Here is a 10,143-nt window from a genome sequence, read left to right as displayed (position 1 = left end):
GCCCACCTTCCTCTACTTTGTATGTGGGACGCCTAGCACAGCATGGCATGCCAATTGGTGCTGTGTCCACACCTGGGATCCAAACCTGCGAACCCTGGGCCACCAAGCAGAACGTGCGTGCTTTACCGTTGCACCACTGGGCCAGCCCCGTGAGCATTCTTTACTCAAGGACTGCGTGTTCTATCCCTATCATTCCAGGACCTGTGTTGTTTCTGGGACACAAAAAAGAAAAACAAATAATAAAAATCAACATACTCAATAACACTTTTGAGTGTTTCTTAGACATTGGTCAAAATAAATTAAATGAGGATATGATATGTGCCTTGTATATATATTTTATAACTTTTAAGGAAGTGCGTAGAATGATTGTTAATTAATGAAGTTAATTAAGCTGTAAAGACATTCATATTAATTACACAGGAAGTGAAAAGCAATCATCTGTGTACTTTTTTTTTTTTAAGATTGGCACCTGGGCTAACAACTGTTTCCAATCTTCCTTTTTTTATTTTTTTTAAGGATTGGCACTTGGGCTAACAACTGTTACCAATTTTTTTTTTATGCTTTATTTCCCAAACCCCCCAGTACATAGTTGTATATCTTAGTTGCAGGTCCTTCTAGTTGTGGGATGTGGGATGCTGCCTCAACGTGGCCTGACGAGCGGTGTCTTGTCCGCGCCCAGGATCTGAACCCTGGGCCGCCACAGCAGAGCACGCGAACTTAATCACTCGGCCATGGAGCCGGCCCCATCTGTGTACTTTCTTGATGTACACTAGATCATCTGGCTTTGCTCAAACTTTCTGGTGTTAAACACTGGTGAAGCTTGTTGAGAAAACTTGGATATGGCTATATATTTGAAGGACCATGCAAGATTCATTGGCATTCTTAATTATCGACTGCAATTGTACCCTTTAAGTAATTGTAAATATCTTATGTGAAAGAATTTCAGAATGGAAGTAAAAACTCAGAGGCTCCTTTGCTAGAGAAGGTGGCATTTGTGACACCCAGTTACAGATTAGCAAAAAATGTGATGATGGAAAAAAAGATCTATGATTAATGCTTTTTTGAGGAAAAGTTTTAAGGGTTTTCCCTTTTATCATATTTTCTCAACTTACCCATATTCTTTTGTTAATCTTTCTTGACAACAGCAATATAGCAGAAAACATTGAAATATATTAAAATCCAATCAATCAGAGTCAGTGGGTTGCCACTATTCAGAAGTTATACACATGCCATCTTCTTTCCATGTGACATATGACACTAATATCATTTAAAGATTGTTTTTATCTGTATATTAGCTCCTTTAATCGTATATAAAGAGTGAAAAGTACCAAGGGAATTTAATTCTAATAAATGAGGTATCTTAAGCTCAATTAATATGTCTAAAAATGGAAGACACCTAATTGATCAATTGTTCACTTCATCTCCCTGAATTTATGCAATTTGAGTTTGAAAAATCATTTACTAGGAATGTTGTATGGTAGTTTCATGGAGGGGCAAAAAAATTCATTTTATTCCTTCTAGGTTCTTTGGCACTTCTAATAATTTAATTGACATAAGACAGATTAACAGGAGAAAAAGAAATTTCATTTGTATGGGAAGCCCAAAAATGCAAGACCCAAAGAGAGTCAGGCAATTATCTATATGTGATCCAGAACTAAAGAGAAGGGGTAGGGGGGCTGGCCCCGTGGCCGAGTGGTTAGGTTTGTGCACTCCGCTGCAGGCGGCCCAGTGTTTCGTTGGTTCGAATCCTGGGCGCGGACATGGCACTGATCATCAAGCCATGCTGAAGCAGCATCCTACATGCCACAACTAGAAGGACCCACAACGAAGAATATACAACTATGTACTGGGGGGCTTTGGGGAGAAAAAAAGGAAAAAGATAAAATCTTTAAAAAAAAAAAAGAGAAGGGGTAGGAGTCTGGGGCTTCAAAGGGGAAGAAGACAATTTACAGGGAGATGAGAAGAGGAAATGTTTAGTAAATGAACGTTTGCCATGCCATACAGAGAAGCCTTTCTGATCAATATCTTTGGCATTAGCTCTCTCGTGGTGCATAAATTCTTTTAGGCAGTTAAGTGGAAGGTCAACAGCTCTTCCTGAGTGTGTTGGGCCTTGCTTGTCATCAGGTGGAAATAATCCGCACTGCAAAGTGGTGTATTTTGGGGTCACATATTCCATTCCCCCTCATTTATGAGTAAATAGAAACTTGTGGTCAATGGCCTAAACTAACATTTCCATGTTGATATTCTACAGAAATAGAGTAAATCTTTGGTCTACCCTAACTCATCTACTTCAATCCATACCCATACCTTCCACCGTCTGCATCATTAATAACACTGTTATCACACATCCACCAGGGATGGATGGAAAATATTTTTGTTCAAATAGGATATTACCAAAGACTGTGTAAAGTGGGTAATGTTTAAGCGTATTTCTGTATCTGGACTCCCTTCCTATTGGCTTGGCACTGAAATCTCTAAAGATAATAATGACATGGTGATGGGAGATTAGGGCCATATGCCTAAATATAACAGCATGTGACATAGTGAACGGATAGATACATACTGGTGACAGGCTATATAACTACATTTATTAGAATACAGCAGCAGCAAGCTATATAACCCAGTATATGGGAAGTTGTGTTAAAGGTAGAGGCAGAAAATTTAACCTCTCTGGAAATTCATCTGCAGAAATTTGTGCTGAACCAGGCACCCAATGCAACTGTAAAGACTTTTGTGTTTCACAAACACTCTTCCTCACTAGGCCTCAGTCCCCTCCTCTCTGTAAAGGAGAGTTGCACACTACAGCGTATGTAGGTTTTTTCCAGTTGCCGCAATCCATCTCTATATATCTGTGGTTCTAATGCTGTGTAAACCTATCCCCATTTTATTGGAGATATTTACAAACAAACAAACAAAACAAAACAAAGAGTGGCTTCATCTTCATACAAAGAACTGAATTGTATCTCTAGGCTGATTTGACCTCAATGGCAATACTGATAGCAGCTAGAGTGTGAATTGTGGAATTTCAAATACTTTTAAACACAGCTCTTTTAACTGGTCATCCATTCTGCATTCAGATTTTAACAGACACTACACAGAAATGGTTATACAGTTTATTAGGGTTCAGGAAAATTAAAATTAAAATCACAGCCCAGTACTATGACTCGCCTAAAGTGCAGCTAAAATGAAAATGATTCGCAATGTTAATATCAAGTACTTGTGTGGATGTGGAACAACCACAGCTCTCACATATTGACAGTAAAAGTCAGAATTGACATTCAGCTTTGGAAAACTGCGTGGCAGTATCTATTATGGCTGGTTCTAAAATTAAATTCTTAGTTTCATATACCATAGAAATGAGTGAGTATGTACACCCAAAGCTTGTGCAAAAAATCATCAATGTATTATTATTTGGAATTTGACAAATAATCTATAGTATGTTTGTTCATTGGGATACTATACAGCAAAGAAAAAGAATGAATTATCTTCACATGCAACAGAGAGGAGCAATCTCATATAGGCTGAATAAGTATCAGAGACAGGGATCATTTGATGTACAGAACTTCTCGAATCCTCTATTCCTCATCATTCTATCATTCTGTCCCAATTATATTAGCCGACCTTCCCAGGATAAGCAGCTCTAGATTCGTACTGCAACTCTCAAACTTCACATCAGGTTGTGGATTTCCCTTCTTGCCCTCACCCTGGAGGACAGATGATGTGTTATTGAAAACTGCATAGAAACTTCATGAATGGAATTTTGGGGGTAAAGGGCTTGGATATCCTCAAAGGCCACTGGAAAAGAGGACTCTATCTCCATTCATATCGGTCTTTCTCTGCCTGACTTATCTCACTTAGCATAATGTCCTCAAGGTCATTCCACTCTAGACGGAACCTATTAAGAGCAAGATCTTTGGAGTCAGCAAAACATAATGCCTATGAAACTCCAGAAGTTTAATGCTTACTTTGATCTCACCTTTAATATCTCTATAATGAAGTTGCTAGAGAAGATTTAGAAAACACAAGACAATATTAGAAATATGTTATGATATATATGGAGACAAGTTAAATAATGTAAGCAAAAGAAAAGATATTTGGTTGAACTCCACAATGCCCTCACAAATCTAGTGCTGAAAAAAGAAGTGCTTAAAATACACATTTATAGACAGAGAGCATTTTATAGGCAGAATGATGGGAAGACAGGATCTAAATTCCTGTCCCAGTGAAGAAGTCCAATCATGTCAGGGACCAACATGGTTGACCAATATTCCAGAAGGGTGGAGTATTTTCTTGGTAGCTGTATGGGAGGCATTTCAGCAAAGGCAAAATGCACCCTTTCAGTACCTTCCAATTTTTGAAGTACTACCACTAATTATAACACACAAAAGTTATTTTGGAACTAAAGAAACTTTGCCTTTTTTCTTTAAAGCATAATCTCATCACATGTTTTTAATAAAAGATCACTTTTGTACATATTACTGTATTAGTAGAAACAGCCTTCAAAGAGTGTTTACTACTCTTTGTTGAACATCCACCAGTTTAGCAATGGACAAGTATTTACCAACACAAATGTACTGAGTCATAATTCATGTAAATATTTATACTAAGAATTGTGGGAATGTAGAGTCACATACATACATAAATAAAAGGCATAATTCAATAAAGAGTGTATGAAGCGTAGTGGATGTAATTGTAGAGGAGGAAGACATTTCCTCTACCCACTCTGGGTTCTTCTGGCCACAGAATGAATTAAATTCACATGACACAGAATAACAGGAGAAAATTAAACAAAGCTTTATAACATGTATACACGGGAGAGGCTCAGGCAACCTGAGCAACTTGACAAAATGGCTGAAGACACCACCTTAAATATCATCTTCAGCTAAAGACAAAGGAGGATATTGGGGGTGAGGGGAGTCAGTTACGGGAGATTACCGGACAAGTACAGTAAACAAGGGTTGGGTTATTATGCACATTTAAGTTCTTGCCTTCTGCGTTGATAAGAGTTTCTAGAGATAAGGTCATCCCCCTTCTACCTGTATGGAGAAGGAGACATCTTTGCAGATGGAGGTTTCCTTTACAACGTAAACGTCTCTTAACAAAGGGTAAGGAAATTGTACTTTTCAGAGTTTCTTTCCTGTCTGCACTTTTTAAAAGTAACCAGCCCTAAATAATCCTCATGCCACAGAGACATATCTTTAGGGGGCCAATTCCAGTCCCCCACATAATACAGTAAAAAGAAATCATTGAAATGAGGGTGATGGACATATACTTGAAGGAAAAGAATCAGACAATTACTAATGAAAGAAGTAATACATAAGTTTACCATATTTCTTAATGGGTGATGAAGGAAACTGTTTCAGAAATGGAAGAAACAGTATGACAAACAAAAGGGGATGAAAATCATATAAATATAGGATCTTTGATTATCATTAGACATCTAGTTTTACTGGTGGAGGGTGTAGACTTGTGGTAGGTATGAAATATTGCATTGTTAACCTGAAAATAAAGAGCCAAATGAGAAGCAGAGAGGCATTTACTTTGGAATAAAAGAATTGCAATTCAGGGAGCACAGATTCAGGTAGAAACTCAAATAATGCTCTGATTACAGGATACATGTTCAGCGTTTTTATGGGAAGAAGGGAAGAAGATGAAGTAAGGTGTATTAAAGAAGAGTTCCTTGGAGCTAGATGAGTGAGGCTAGACTTGTATGTCATTGATTGGTTAGCAATTTGGTCATCAGCAAAATCCAATTTGATCAGTAGTGACAAGCAGAATATTTTTGCCCTTACTGACTTCTTGGAATGTTAGGAAATTGTTCCAGTTTTGAAGATAAAGAATATAAAATGTACAGGGCAATTCCCTGAAATTCCTGCTCAGGCTTTATTCTAATATGGTTCCACTCATTTCCTCTTTCACAGAATTATAATAAATCCTGATAAATTTCTGACATTGATCAATTTGCTGACAAAAATGAAGAAGTAAAAGTTCAATCTTTTCTAATTTTTTGCACTGTTCACAGGAGAAAATACAGAACAAGAAATCTAACTGATGATACTCTCCTAACACAGAAGAGTGAAGGCAGGGGGTTTAAAGATTTAAGTCTCAACCATCATTAGGTAGAAATAAAATGCAATCTGCCTATTGTTCATTTACCAGAGATAAGAACAGAAAGTCTTACTCATTTCAGGTAAGTTTCCAAATGGATAAATTTAAAGAATATGGAAGGAAAGCCTTATTTTTTGGAAAAATGAGTAAATAAGTATTAAAGAATTTGGAAATGAAACATTTTATACCTGCTTACTCTGCTAAATAAACTCTGTAATTGAACAGCCAATCAATAATATTTTTTAGACCTGCATGAAATTTACTGACCTCGTTTATCATTTGATAAGGATAAAAATTTTTCTTATTAACATTTTAGTTAAGATTTATAAGGAAATCATTATCTTGTAACACTGTGCAAGTGATATTGTATATGTAAATTTAAGATTTGTTCTTTTCTTTTTCAAATAATAATGGAGAAAACACATTATGAAAACTAGTACATGTAAATCCAGGTCCATATGGACTACAAGCCATAATATTTAAGTCTAGAAAAAAAAATCAAATCACCGTCTACACTCAGATTTTCATATATCAACATACACACACACTGACATAATGCATACATAAAGAAAAGATGGAACCCTACTTATAAGGAACATTTATTTTTCCTCTTCCCATTATTATTTTAATGGAAAGGTCAACTTAAAATCCAAAGAGATGCAAATTTATGCATTATAGTCTGTTGTTTCCACTTCTTTTTATCACTTCTCTTTGACTTGTCAAAGGATTTGTGTTTTGGCAAAAGTCAGTCATACAAATGGGTTATAAATGCTCTAGCAAACAGCTGGGGAAGAGTGATAGAATAGTTTGATAAAATGTCTTTCATGTCTGCGTAAACACTAAAGATGCCATGCACCAGAAACAATACCAAAAAAAATTTTAATTTGTTAACTCACATTCAATATCATTGTCAGTGATAAAAGCAATTCTATTTCCTGAGCAATGCAACAAATGTTATCTTTTTAGTCAAACATATATTGCCCAGTATCTTCTGGCCGTTTCTAACTAACTTTCTTTTTTCTTATATATTACTTTGGATCTAAAATGAGCTTTCACTTTATTCAAATCTACTACTTGACATTGAGTGACAGATGCCAAGATGAAACACATGTTTCAGGAATGACATATATAGTTAGAATCAAAGATTATCAACACTCTATCCCAGACACTTTTGCTTTTTTCATAAGACAATACCTCTTTAAAGTGACATGTTGTATTTTCTGATGGTAAGAAAGACAATTTACAGAAACAGATCAGGTTCTGTATTACAGAAATTTCTTTGATCTATCACTTCCCAGATCATTTTTGTAGCATTTTAGAACAGAAACAAAGAAGAATGGCCAAGAGAAATCGCTCCTCCTTGACTGAATTCCCTCTCTTGGGAATTACCAATAACCTTCATATCAAAGTGACCCTATTTTCCAGGTTTCTGGTTGTTTATTTCATTAATCTCTGAGTAAAACTTGGTCTGGCCATTTTAACTAGAATGAGTTGTCAGCTACGCACATCTGTGTACTTTTTCCTCAGCCACCTCTCTTTGTGTGACATGTACTATTCCACAGCAATTGGGCCCCACCAAGCTGGTGGACCTATTTGACAAGAAAATCAATTCCCATCATTGGCTGTTCTCTGCAATTCTCCATCTTCTGTATCTTTGCAGATTCTGAGTGTCTACTCCTGGCAATAATGGCATTTAATAGGTACAAGGTGATTAGCAACAACTCACTCTGTATAGTGAACATGTTCAGCAGATTGTGCTCCCTGTTCACAGCTGGGATTTATCTGGTGGGAATGGCAGTACCTTGATAAACACAAACATTAACATTCTACTTATGTTTTTGTGGGTCAAACGAGATTAACTGTTTCTTCCGTTATATCCCTCATCTCCTATTGCTCTCTTGCTCAGATACACAGGTCAATGAATTAACTTTCTTGGCTTCATTGAACTGAGTACCAATTTAGGAGTTCTTGTCTCTTATTGATATACTAACCTATCAGTCTTTAAGATCCACTCTGTTAATGGAAGGTTCAAAGCTTTCTCCACCTGCAAATCCCACTTAACTGCTGTTGTAATTTTCCAGAAAACTGTGTTCTTCCTTCTCCCTAGATCAGTACAAAATGACCTCATTGTTTCACACTCTTGTGATTCTCATGTTAAATACATTGATTTATAATCTACAGAACAAGGATGTGAAAGAGTTCCTGGGAAAACTACAATATAAAGTTTGTTTTTTAAGTAAATAGGTGTATACTATTAATAAACATCTGTTTATATACATATAGATATACAAACATGTTCTTGTGTTTTTTAAATAATTTGTTATACTATAACTTTGTTTCAAATACCTTAATAAATACAATAAGTATTTTACTAAGCCATAGTGATACCAATATTTTGGAGATTCCTAAATATGCTATAATTTATCATATGCCTTCAATTTAAATAAGGTGCTCTCTATTTTTGGAAAACTTTCCAATTTTCATTTTAGTGTGCCAATTTTGTATTTGTTTGATGCTTATTTTATGCATTAATTATATAAAAGCTATTAGAATTTAGAATGCACCTGTTATGCTACTAGGTGATCTGCATTTGATGGTGAATCTAGTAATCTTTTTTACTAATAATATTATAATACAGTGGAACTGGAAAACATTAATTATTTAATCTTACAAATAATTTACAATAAACTATGCATGACCCAGAAGTAAAAAGGCAAGATACTCTAAGATCAAGCAAAATATCTCAATCTAGGGTGCAGAGAAGGAAAGAGTCTTTGAAATTCAGTTTCAGATCTAAACAATGTATAAAAACACAATGGATGCTGGGGGAAGAAAGGATTCTAGACAGAGAGGCTGGGAATCAGAGATCCTGAGGTGGGCAGACAACGCCTTTTTAGAGCATGTGAAGTCCACCATAGGAAGGATAGAGAGCAAAGGGGATGGTCCTGGTGAAATGCATCCTTGAGCTGAAACTCTCAACTCAGTCACTTCCACTCAGCTTTCCTTCCCTCTTCCCCCTCCTCAGTCCTGCTGAAATGTTCTCTTTGTGGTTTCTTAGTAATACTTACCTCAAAGTATCATTGTTTCTCTCATTCTGTTGATTAGAGCATTGACTCCAATATGAGACTGTGAGCATTCTTTGCTCAAGGTTGAGTGAATCATTCCTGTTAATCCACTAACCACAATGTATCTGGAACACAAAATGGAAAAACAGATAATAAAAGTTACATACCAAAAAACATTTTTGAGTGGTTATTAGATATCATTCAAAACAAATTAGATAAGCATATGATATGTGTCCTGTATACATAGTTTATAGCCTTTAAGAAAGTACCCAAAATAGTTGTGGATGTTAAAGTAATAAATCTATAAACACATTTTAATTACCCAGGAAGTAAAAAGCATTCATCTGCCTACTTCTTGATATGCTCTGCTTCATCTGTCTTTCCTCAAGTTTTCTGATGTCAAAGCACTGAAGGAAGCTTGTGAAGAAAATATAGCTATCTATCTGAAGGATCACACAAGACAATGGCATTTGTAATTATCTATCAGAATTGCACCCCTTAAAGAAATCTAAATGTCCTATGTGAAAGCACTTCAAAATGGAAGTAAAGACCAAGAAGCTCCTCTGCTATTCAAGGATTCAAGGTGGCATTTGTGTGATACAGTGACAGATTCGGGGAAAACATAGTTGTTGAAAAATTTATAGTTAATGCTTTTATGTAAAACATGTTGTAAGGGTTTCTACCTGGGCCATGCTTTTTCAATTGACTGATACATTTTTGTGAATCTTTCTTAATAGCAGCAACATGGTAGAAAACGTTGTTTGAAATATACTAAAGTCCAAACAAAAGGTCAGTGGACTGCCACTGATTCAGAAGCTATATACACAACATCTTTGATTCATATGATGGATGACAATTGTATCATGTAAAGATCGATTTGATCTGCTTATTTGCCCCTTTAATCATATATAATGAGTTCAAACAAACAAGAAGTAAATTTTAAAATCAATAAATGTGGTATCAAAAGCTC

The 10,143-nt window shown here is 35.8% G+C and overlaps 1 pseudogene; it reads left to right on the top strand.

Moving 5' to 3' along the window:
* The first annotated feature begins 7,444 nt into the window (after window positions 1-7,444).
* On the top strand, window positions 7,445-8,352 carry LOC139074642 (olfactory receptor 5W2-like; annotated as a pseudogene).
* Window positions 8,353-10,143: the final 1,791 nt, after the last annotated feature.

This window comes from Equus przewalskii, chromosome 11, assembly GCF_037783145.1.
Source record: "Equus przewalskii isolate Varuska chromosome 11, EquPr2, whole genome shotgun sequence".
Classification (NCBI taxonomy): Eukaryota; Metazoa; Chordata; class Mammalia; order Perissodactyla; family Equidae; genus Equus; species Equus przewalskii.
This window is presented reverse-complemented; position numbering and strand designations above follow the sequence as displayed.